The 12,500-nt window shown below is 43.0% G+C and overlaps 1 protein-coding gene across 6 annotated transcripts in view; it reads right to left on the reverse strand.

Annotated features, from left to right (window-relative positions):
* EBF3 (EBF transcription factor 3) overlaps window positions 1-12,500 on the reverse strand; it is a 130,197-nt gene that overhangs the window by 22,322 nt on the left and 95,375 nt on the right. The gene's annotated exons all lie outside the window — the stretch shown is intronic.

Consider the following 12,500-nt stretch of genomic DNA (forward strand, 5'->3'; position numbering starts at 1 on the left):
AATCTCAAATCTGCCTGCTACAATTAGAAACGTACCAATGGGCAGGGTTGGGTGGAATTTTCTTTCTTGTGACACACATAGTTTTGGTTCTCGTTTTGATGGCTTAACCTTCTTTGTCAGTTCTTCCTGCCTCAAGGTCTGTATTAATATCTAATAACCAAAAATGTGTATGAGTATTTTATTAGACGTGAATACCACATCCATTAAGGAGAGGACCTAATTAAATTAAGCCACTGGTTCATTAAAGGCATTAGAGGGACACCAAGGCTCCTTCCAATTGTTCATCCAGCGCTGGGGAGGCTTTTGGGCAGAGGGTTTCTCAGGAGCCAACCCCACCAAAGGAACGTGGGAGATTTGCAAACCATCCTGCTGTTGTTCCACCACATGGGATCCCACCTTGGGAAAATCATGGGGTTGTTTCACTTGGAAGGGACCTTAAATCCCATCCAGTGCCCCCCCTGCCATGACAGGGACACCTCCCACTGTCCCAGCTGCTCCAGCCCCAGTGTCCAGCCTGGCCTTGGGCACTGTCAGGGATCCAGGGGCAGCCACAGCTGCTCTGGGCACCTGTGCCAGGGCTGCCCACCCTCATGGTAAAAAATTTTCATCCTTGTCTCTAGTCTGAACCTACTTCTCTTAATAAAAAAAAAAATCATTCCTCCTTATCCTGTCACTCCAGGCCCTTTTCCAACATCCCTCTCCAGCTCTCCTGGAGCCCCTTCAGGTTTTGGAAGGGCTCTAAGGTCTCCCTGGAGCCTTCTCTTCTCCAGGTGAGCCCTCCCACCTCTCAGCTCTCCATTTCACTGTGCTCCTTGTACCCACAGAGTCCTCCAGCCTCCCAAAGACCATCCCAAAAAGCCAGGCAGGGAGAGCACAGGAGGGGACAGGTTCTCGTCTCTTCCCACCCGCACAGGTCAGCGGTGGCCGCGGTGTCAGGACCGGCACACGGCCCCGGGGGCCCGTGGGCCACCAGAGGCTGACAGACACTCCAACACTTGGGAAGTAACCGTGCTCAAACCCACAGCCTCGTCAGGGCCGTGCCATTAACCACGCCAGGAGAAGGCACAAGGCAGGGAGGGGGCGTTTTTAGCACCACCAACCCTGTCCCCGAGGGCGAGCGCAGCAAGGGGGGACAGATCTGCGGCCTCCGATTTGGCACAAATTTTCTTTCTGACTGAAAAACCTGCCTGCAATAATAAAAACAGGAAGACATTCATTTGCTTCATTCCAGCTGCTGGTTCCAGCTATTAAATGAGTTCCAGTTTCATTTCAATAATGATCATCTTCCTGTAACTTCCCAATCATGCATTTGTCATAATGCAGTAATTTTCTAGCTACAAACAGATCCTCGTAATGAGGCAGTTTTTCACATTAGCAGCATAACTACATAATAAGAACATCTGCAGTTCCTTTTCTGAGGGACAAGAGAGAGCTTCAATTAAGCCATGGGGATTGTTAAATAAGATATAGTATATTTTACTAACAGGGACACCCGCACCCTGCTTTAGCAGACTGCAAGGCTTCAACGTGCCTGAATGAACACAGGTTGTAATGTGTAAAAATTAAATAAAGTAAAATTAAATTGCTCAATACAGAGACATTCCTCTAGAGGGTGTTAGTGATTTCAGTGACAAAGTGCTATTTGCTGACAAGTAGTTTACACATTAACCAGCTGAATCCAAGGGGGAAAAATGCCAATAGCAATTATATCACCTTGAGGTTATTAAATGTCCTACTGATAAGTAACTAGGTGAACTTGACCAGGTGATAAAGACTGCTGTGAGCAAATGATTGTGCAGTGAAGAATGTCTCTTAGTCCTGCTGTTTCTCCAGATAGCTTTTCTTTCAAAAATGACTGTATAAAAAGTTGCATTAAAAATGTGTGGCCACCGAAGACAAAATTGATATTTAACTCCCCGCTGAATACTTCACCCCTATCAGAGCACCTTTATCATTTCACCTCAAAACATTATACAAAGTCTGCAAATGCCTGTTTTTTCTCCTTTTCTTAGGCTTTAAAATGATGCTAAGTTCACCACTTTATCATCAACTGTCTCTACCAAGTGCATTTCATCTATAAGAAATTCAGATGCTCGGGAAATTAAAATTTCAAAGATCTGCTGCAAAAAAAAATCAATGGGTAAAGATCAATGCTCATAGAAATTTCATGAACTTTGAACTGATATGGGCATGATGATGAGAAGTGGTTGGAATTTCAGGTTGCTGATTGTTCCTCACCCAGATGAAAAGCAGCCTACGGGGCTGAGAGGAGGTATATACATCGGAGATGGGTTTTCGCTTTAATATTTTGTCAGACAAAAAAAAATTAATTTTTTAGTCTATTTTGGTAACAAGCACAAATAAGGAAAAAATCAGCCTTTCCGATGTGACTTGTAATACCACCACTTCTTAAGAGCACCTAATGCTTTGCACATTAACACTGCAAAGAAATGAAATCGGTTCCCTTTGCAGCCGATTGCAGGTGCAAATTAATATTGTAAAATGAAGATCAATACATGGACAGGGCAAAATCAATAGTGGCTAAATTATTGCTGCATTTTCCTCCTCATTCAAGATGAGTTGTGTTTTCCTCTCAAAGTCAATACTTTGCAGCTTTTCTCATTAATTTCTCAATAAATTTGGCAATGAATTTCAATCACAGAACTCGGCAGGGTGAGCCAAGCATTGTGGAATGCATAGGAAATACAAAGGCATGGAGGGGTTGAACACATCATTCATCAGAAGGCACTCTTGCTTGTTGAAGCAGGACTAATATCCCTGGACTTACTAAGGACAACCTATTTACTGTAAAAAAAAGAAAGAAAGAAAAAAATTTAAAGGCATTTAAGTTCTCCTCATTCCACAAAGAAACTAAAAATAGATTTTTCATTAAAAAACCAAAATGACGCCTTTGTCTTTATCTCCCCGATTTCTCGTAATTGCTTCACTTTCCCTCAGATGGCAGGAAGGGAAACAATGGCACTCACTCACTTGTTTCAATTACAGGCCTAAAATTCACAGGTCAGCTCATAATTACGCTCGATCCAATAATGATATAGAATTTTCCTTAAAATGCTCATGCTAACGTGGGGAAAACTGCCTCCATGCTCTTTGTTTGTTTACCTCTTTGCTGGTTTGTTTATTTTCCTGGCTGGAAAGCAAGGCCCACCCCAGGTGTTGACATCCACAATGCTGCCTGTGTGTGGGAGTGAACGGAGGGACCGTCCTGCCCTTCAGTATGTACAACTGCTTTTTAGTCCCTTAATTTTGTCTGGCCTCTGCTTTTAGGCAGCCCCAAAAGGCATCAGGGAGAAGCTGGCAGGGAATACTGGGATGCAGTGCTGCTCACAAAGGAGGACACAAGGACATGTAGGCATTGAATGAAAGGGAATGGCTCCAGACTGAAAGGGATTAGGTTTAGATGGGATCCTGGGACAAATTCTTCCCTGGAGGATGGGCAGCCCTGGCACAGGTGCCCAGAGCAGCTGGGGCTGCCCCTGGATCCCTGGCAGTGCCAAAGGCCAGGCTGGGCACTGGGCTTTGGAGCACCTGGGACAGTGGGAGGTGGCCCTGCCATGGCAGGGGATTGGATTTTAAAGATCCCTTTTGGCCCAAGTCTGTGATAGGAGTTAACCAAGAAATACTAAAAGAGTGTTTTGAAGGCGAATTTGTGGCTTTGACATCTTTGAATACGATTGTCAAATCACTCAGTTCAGGAATCATCCATCCCTCTCAGGCTCTGCTGTAGAGTAGGTCAGAACATCCCCAGCAGAATAGACTTTGTACTTAAAAGTGGAGAGGGGAAAAATTAGGGAAAACACTCCCTGGCCTGTTCCAGTCACCCACCACACCAACCAGTGCCTTCCTCCTCCAGGAGGGATGGAAGGAGCACAGCGTGAGGGGAGAGAGAAAACAAGGGTGAGGGGCCAGAGAGATGTCAAAGAAACAGCCAGCATCTTCCCCAAATGTGTGGCAAGTTCAGGCTTAAATACACTCTGTGACTAATAATCTGTCCCCTGATTTCCAAGAGCCTGATGCCAACCCTTGTGGGGTCTCAGCAGGGCTGGTGCACCCTCACTGCACGAGAGATGCCAGGAGGCTGCTGAGAAACATCTGATGGGAAGACCATGGTGGTCTTCTACCCTCAGATTACCCTCAGGGATTCTCAGCCCAGCCCCTCCAGGCTGTCCCACCACAGGACCTGGGCTCTTGGCACACCTTTTGGTGGTGGCACTCAGCGAGGAGCGAAGCACTAATACCTCATGACCCTCGATTCCTCAAGGGCATTTCCACTTTGACTGAGAACGATTGTGTTCCAGGCTCTGATGTTTGCCAAAAAAGTCATTACCATCATAATAGCTGCAGATTTACTTTAAATGAGTGAATGAATGGATGAGATGGAGAAGGAGCAGGAGAGGGAGAGGGAGAGAGCAGGGGAGAATGAATGAAAAGCACTTCACATGCCACACAGCCCTCTGAAAATGACTGAAGCAGGCAGTGCACATGGAATGGGACCTCAAACACCCTCTGCTTGTGTGTGCTCTCCTCTCCTCTCCACATCCAGGGCCGCTGGGTGAGCACCTGGATAGAAGGATGACATGTCTGGTCCCAGAGAGCCACATGATGCTTGGATTTATGGGAGGGGACAGCCTCACCTCACACGGACACGGACATGGACAAGGACATGGACAAGGACATGGACATCACCCCAATGTTCTCCGTTGTACAAGCATCACTCTGCTGCTGTTGTGGGTATTTAGAACCAGTGATACTGGATATTTGTAAATATTTAAAGTCTTAAAAGGTGAAGTCTGAAGTAGGGAATGGAAAGCACTTGGAGTTAACCCACTTGGGGTGTTGGTCAATGGAGTTTTTGTATTAGACCACACCACACATTCCAGTGTGAGAGGAGTTTGCAGGGTCAAATACCCACGAATTTACCATCATTTAAAGTTACAGAATGAGAAGATCATGAGAAACTGGGGATCACATCAGTAAAAAACGGCACCAAGGAAAAGGACTTGGAGATGTTGGCTGATGGGAAATTCTAGGTGATACAGAAACGTGCCCAGAGGAATTTTTTACAGGGAGGGTGGCAGGCCTTGGCACAGATTCACCAGAGCAGCTGTGGCTGCCCCTGGATCCCTGGCAGTGCCCAAGGCCAGGCTGGACACTGGGGCTGGAGCAGCTGGGACACTGGGAGGGGTCCCTGCCATGGCAGGGGGGCACTGGGTGGGCTTTGAGGTCCTTTCCAACCCAAACCACTCCAGTTTTTAGCAGGGAACATTGCAAGGCAGGGACTTGGCACTATTTCAGTGAAGGAGAAGGAAATCTGTGTGATATCAAATCATAAATGCTCTCATCATGCCAAGGAAATGCCACAGCCCGACACAGACAGAACTACAACAAAACATGGCATTTTATGAAAACAACATATTTCTAAAATAACAAAATATTGTACTCCAGAAAAGAGGCATATTCCTGATTTCCTAAGTGTGTTACCATGTGCTACCACATCAAAGCAGCCAAATGTACATTTCAACTGCTCAATACTCCAAGGTACTTTACTAATTAAGATATATTTTACTGGAATAAACTGAGCTTTCATCTATTTTTGCATTTGGGTTATTATTTGGGAGTTTATTCCTTTGCTAGGCCACTCAGCTGAGTAAATATCTCTTATTTACAGATAGGTCTGTGTGGATCCATCCCCATCCACTTGTTTCCACATCTTAGACAATCATGCTGGAATTTTGCTACAAGAGCCTGAGAGAACAGAAATTCCACCTGAAATTCGCCTGTGCCACAGAGCTGGATTACACAATCCTTGTGCAATAGAATAATTTCAGGTGCTCTGAATATGAGAGCAATGAAATATAAGAATTTCAGGTACTCTGGAAACGATGCTTGATGGCAGCAAATGGCAAATGTGATCATTTGCCTGTCATCACTGGCTGAGCTCTTCAGGGGTATTTATCCATCTCAGAACCATATGAAATCTGTGATGCCTCAGCAAACATCTGTAAGAGCTGGAATTCTGCACAACTTCTCCCCATTTATATTCGGCAGCGATCACCCAGCATAAGAATATAATACTGTCATATTTTAATATAATATTTAGACAAATAGGACTTATAATCAGATCCTTAAGATCATCTAACAGAGCTCCTACAACTGTATTCCTCTGTTGTATAATAATTTAAACAAAAATAGATCTTACTCAAAGTTGTGAAATCTCTATATTACTAGTGGATATTGGAAAAATACCTCAAATAACTCACAGACTGCATTGAGTCTATAAAAAGCTTTATTAAATGCTTAAGCACAGTGGATGTTGCCACTTTAAAAAAAGAAAGCAAGCCTGGGTTATTATTTTAGTCATTCAGAATTCTGTTAAATTATCTGTTTAGGTTTCAATGGAAATTTAAAAATATTTATGCATGCTAAAATATACAGATATAAAATATATTCCAAATAAAAATACTTTTGTATGCCGAAGTTATTTATCTTAGAGAAAACTGCAGATGCTGAAGGTTTTTAATTAAGCTAACAAAATTCAGAGTTTTCTGAGGAGCTATAATGCACATCCAAATTTAACAAGTTCTCAAGATTTTGCAAAAAAATTTTCTTTATTTCCATCCTTAACAATTTAATGAGTTGGGAATTTTGCAATTAAAATTTGAAATTATCCAGTCCTAGATTGCAACTTTCAAGCTTGTAAAAGCCTGGGATAGCAAAGGGAATTCATCAAGCATGGATTGCTGGGACAGCTGCCTGCATCCCTGCATCTCCTGCTCCACTGGCACATCCACAGCCAGTGGGCATCCCTGGAAAGGACCATGGAATATTCCAGCTGGGATCAGCACCAGCTGACCCTCAGCCCGCTCCAGAAGAGAGCCCCAGCTCTACCAGGGAGCTTTCCCATCCACACCAATTCCCATGGCTTCAATGGGAGTTGACTCAAAAATCAATGGTCATCCACAGGAACTGACATTCACCTCGCAAGTCCTAGAAATTCTTGTAAAATAGAAATACTAGTGGACATCCAGCAGATTTTTGGAAATGCTTTTTGACATTTTTCCTTAGGAAATTGCATTCGCTGCAGTTGTGATAATTTATTATTAAAAAAAAAAAAAAAACAACGCAGATGAGGCCTCGGCCAGTGCCTTTAAATCAACTTTCATGAAAATCATCTGGCTAAAAGAATGTATCTGTAACACACAGATTTCTAACATGAAAATACTTCTGAGCTTTTTAATTACAGCAGTAGCACCAGAATATGCAACAGAATGAGTTTCAAAATACAGCAAAATCATTATTTTCCTTAACCACGAGCTTCTGGATATTTTCCTAATTTCCATGTCATGTTGCTCTCAACACAAAGGCCACAAAGTCCACATGTTTCTTTTCATCTCCACAGCACTTTCCTGAGAGTACAAATTAATTTAATGGGAATACTGGTGTCATGGACAGCAGCAACCAGCCAAACCCAGGAATTCACCTGGATATCTTCCAATGCAACCCAGATTTGTCTGTTTGCTCTCTTGCTTTCATAATACGAAAACAAGAAAAACATTTTTAGTGAAAGATTTTATTTCCTGTCCTTCCACCTATTTTCCTTGATTTGAAACTTGGGGAAGTTTTCAGCCCACATGGTACAATCAGGCTATAGTAATAAACATTAGCAGTAAAGCTAAAGTTATAGAAAGAAAAATAGAATTAGACAGTTTAATATTCAGGAAACTGATTTTACTGTTTAACTCCAACAACAAAAAATAAAAGAGAAAAGCCATTTTTCCCCCTTCTCAGAGAAAACAAGGCAAAGGTCTTATTCAGCACTCAAATTTTCCTGATTATTACACGAAGCCAAGATGACCCTTTTGTCCTTTTTTTTTTTCCTTTTTTAAGATGAATTGCCATCGCTTCGCTGCTACGTTTTGTCAGTTTGGGCACAGCAGAGTCAATACCTTCACCTTGACACGGAAACTTTGTGATTTATCAGTGGTGCTGTGACTCGGTGCTACCACGACCTGGCGAGGTGCAGCCACTCATGGCACCGAGAGCAGACTTTGGTCACAGCTACTTGGAAAAAAATAAAGCACTCTCTGATGATAGACAAATGTGTCTTGTTAGCAACAGCCAAAAAGCGCTTGACTTGTACTAATAACAAAAAGGCCATGTTGGTCACCATGGGTCTAAAGACGAAGCACCCTGTCACTGCCTTGGTTGGGAAATTAGCAAATAATGTTCCTTTTCCTTGATAAATGGGTGACAGTTCTCTCTCACCAATCATTTTTTAACATTTTGATGCATGTCTATGATCCCGCTGGAGGAACAGAAAAGTTTACTGGCCCTCAATTTTCCGATGATGAATGGAACACTCTAAATGTGCGATTTCTGTATGAGGTATAGTTCATTTTAAGCAATTCTAGTAAATGGGTGTCACTGATTAGGACAAATAGTCTACTTGTGCAATAGCACAAATGGTATGTCTCATTCTTCTGGCCTCCTTTGAGACAGAAAAGAAAGGGGACAGCAATGACCCTGATAAACCTGGAATTGCTACTGTTTAAAAAAGAGCTATTATATAATATACATTATCCAACACGCTATTGACTTGATGCTACTAAATCATGTCTGTATGTTTAGCATTGGCCTATTAATTAAAAATGTATGTCATGCTCAAAAACCTTCTTTATACGAAGAGACACTTCACTAGAATCCCTTCCCCTTTGACTTATTGCTTTCAGAAAAATACATTTTACTCCAGGCCTATAAAGCAGTTTTACCCATTAACAGAGACTTTCTGGGTCTGACTCTTGAACACTAAACTTTGACTTGCTTATAGAGACCCAGCTTGAAGAAAGGCCAAGAATATCTGTTCTGTCTCGATTTTTTTTTCCAGCTTGCTAACAACTGATACTGACACAGGGTCTGATCAATAAATAACCAATAGTGTAATAACAGTGACTGTAAGTTGCTTCAGGACAACAGCACTTAACAGGAAAAAAAAAAAAAAGAAATGCAATATATATGAATTAGAAATGCTGAGGATTTCATTAAAATGAATGTAACTGCTTTTTCTTTTTTTTAAGGCTTTCCAATAAAAGCCTGGATACATTCGGTATATTTTTAGCATTCCTCTCGTAAAGTCACCAGATTTCATCCTTCAGAGCAATAATTGAATATGTACAAGAAATAATCAGGTGATTTAAATTTAACTAAGGCCTTTGCCGTGGAGTTTAGCATAGTAAAAATAGTATGATTTGTGGGAGGCAATTAACAATCATTTGCTCTGTGGATACAAGTAATTTGTTTAAAGAGCACTGACCTATGAGACAGCCAGTTTGTGTTGGCTGTGATGGAAGGGAGCTATTGACTCTAAACAGTGTAACAGCGCCATTGACAGAACCGCATTTGAATGCGCACAAAAGATCTCCCAAATACTTGAGGAACGCGAGATCTTTCCGAGGGGGACGCGGGGTGGGGGCCAGCCCAGGAGAGCAGCCAAGGCGAGGTCTCCAAGGCGAGGTCTCCATGCCGAGGAGAGGGCGAGCCAAGCCCAAAAACCCGGGCAACGCCACGAGGGCAGAGGGGTTCCCCCGCCGGGGCCGTGCCAGCCGTGCCGCGCCACCAACTCCCCGGCAGTGGGGACCCTGGGCCACCAGCAATGGGCTCACGAGCTCCAAATCCAACGCGAGGCTTCGCGCTGGGGAATCGTTCTCCTGCTCACATCCAGCAGCAAAGGCACTGCGGGCCTGGGCATGGCTCCACGGGCTGGACATCCGCGCGTTCTGCTGGGGACGTGGTGGCGGTCGGATGCCACAAGGGTCCCCTGCCAGGGATCTGCTGCCTCCTGACAATTTGGGGCATTGCCTCAAAGCCAAAGGAGCTGTCAAAATAGGGGCGTGCAACAAAAGCCGTAGGGTGGAAGCAGCCAGCATGAAAAGTTCCAAGGGCCACGAATCATTCTTTGGAACTGTTTTGGTATGCTCTAGATCAGGCCGTGCACCCTTTATTTGCTTGGGAAACTACACAAAACACAGAGAAAACAGGAAGGCAGTGGCACAAACACACTGTAAACACAATCCTGCTGCTCAGCTGAGAGCAAACCAAGAGAATCTGCAGAGCTTAAAATATGTGTGCAAAGGTGCAATTTTATCTGTAACATAATTTCATTTCGAAGCATACAAATCACAATTTGCCATAATCAAATAAGGCTGCAGTGCTTATATTCTAATTAAAAAATAATCTCTGATATTTAATTTAGAAACCTGGAAGACTGTACCAGCAAAATTATGGCTACCTGCACCGACCACTCGATTTACCCACAGACAGCAAATTTTTCAGGTAGCGCTTTTAAAATTAGTATTAAACAAGCAAATGCTGCACCGCTCGATATGTATTAAAACAAGTATTGTACCCAGTTATTAATTTGCACTATTCACTTTTAAATGCAGCAAATACCTCATTAATTTAATTTTAGGTGCCCACCAGTTTATATTGCATTTTACAGTCTAGAAGGCAATTTACTATTAACTGGCAATTACATACAGAATGATTGTTAATTCTGCTCCTAAGTGCTAGCTGCTTGAAAATTGTTATCTCTCTCTAATTTTTGACCTTCTTACAACAGGGGTGAAGTACACTGGGAATACAAAGGACTAGTAGAGAAGAGCCGGACATGTCATTTGTGACTCATTCTTTTAATTCACCGTGCTAATCAACTGAACTGCCACAATCTCCCAAGGTAATTGTATCTTTATAATAGTTGAAAGCAGCGGGCAAAAAGGCATGGATAGATGGGGAAAGGCCTTGCCTTTGCCTGCTGGGAGCTGGCGTGCTCCTGCTTCTGCGCCGGGCTAATGGGGGCTTTGGAGAAAAATCTGGAACTTTCGCATCTCCCTGCCCTGCTGGTTTAATGTCTCAACTTCTGCGCTCACAAAGGCTTTGTGCACCACACTACACTCTTGTTTCATTATTCCGCAGCCTTGTTGCCCTATGGTCTACCTCCTGCCGGGAAGGTTAAATGTTAGAGTGCCAAGCCAGGCTGCAAGCATGGTGGGACACTGATGGGAAACAGATGCCCTGGGGACCCGGCCCCTCCCTCCGCCAGGCTACAGCATTTTCATTTTCTGAAATACAGCAAGGCTTGGCTTCCCTCTCAACGGCAGCTGTAATTTCCAAAGACTATCTTAGCCACCCGATCACTCTGGGATAACGCACAGCAGAAGTTTCTCTGTCAGGCAGGCTCTGGCTTTCTCTCTCTATTTTCTTATCGCTGGGATATTGGCTTTTGTTTCCCTCCAAAGGTGTTTTAAATATCTATTCCTGTTAAAGTCTTGTTAGTTACATTACTTTATTACAATTTCATTCCAGTGGGAGAAGCTCCTGACATTCTCATGATCCTTTTGAGCATCTTTACTTAGAGATAAACACAAAAGACAACCCCAAGAAGGAAAAAAAATGGTTTGTTCTTCCAGTTCCTTAAACATACTAGAAAGAGTTCCACTTCCACATTAGAAAGAACCTCAAAACAGCAAAATTAGCCACATTTGCAAAATCTGCTCCTCAGAAATCAGTTAAAGACATTACTCTAAAGCAAGTTAGAATTCCAGGCTCTGCCCTGAGAGCCAGACCGTCATCTGGTTCAAATCTGCAGCGCTTCCCTGTGCGCCGTGGAACTGCACCAGCTCCCAACAGCTCAAATATCTGGAACTTGGGCTAAGGCTTTTAATTCATTCATTTTTTATTTTGTTGGACACTTCTTTTAGCTTGTCATACTTGCAGGATACTCGGCTGTAGCTTTGCATAAACTCTACACATATATATATATAATGTGTGTGTGTGTGTGTGTGTGTGTGTGTGTATGTGTGGGTATATATCTATGTTCCTATATATATATATATATATATATATAAAATATTATTTGTAAGAGCATTTCTAGGCCCACAGCAGTGACAGGCCTACCTATGCTCACCACCTTTGCAGCAAAACAACTCTGCCTTTGGGGATAAATCATCTGCCTCAAAAGCACCACAGTCACCACCGTGCCATTTGGAAGCTCTGGTGAAACCAATCCTAAAGAACAATAAATGCAAATATTCTCGCCTTCCCCGGCTAGCAGTGAGGAACCTAAATTTGGATGCCAGCGTTTTTGCTCAGGTTTTGATTTCTTTGGGAATAGAGAGAATACAGGAATCTCAGGTGCTACCATCACTTAAAAGTTTGTTTCAACAATAGACCTTAGGCAGACACAAAAACATATCCAGGATGCACTAACCATTTCAAAAGTCCTCCCTTAAAACTACCCAGGAATGCACTTTTCCCATTAGATCTAAATTAATAGATAGAAACAGTTGCAGTCTAGTGGGAAAATATTCATCAAAATGCACATCATCTGCACATCATCTGCAATCTGCATTATCTACCCAATAAGCAGCAAGGACTCTCCCTGAATCCCTGCAGTCTGTCGAGTAAACAGTTAAGGCTCTTTGTTT

This window comes from Lonchura striata, chromosome 7, assembly GCF_046129695.1.
Source record: "Lonchura striata isolate bLonStr1 chromosome 7, bLonStr1.mat, whole genome shotgun sequence".
NCBI lineage: Eukaryota > Metazoa > Chordata > Aves > Passeriformes > Estrildidae > Lonchura > Lonchura striata.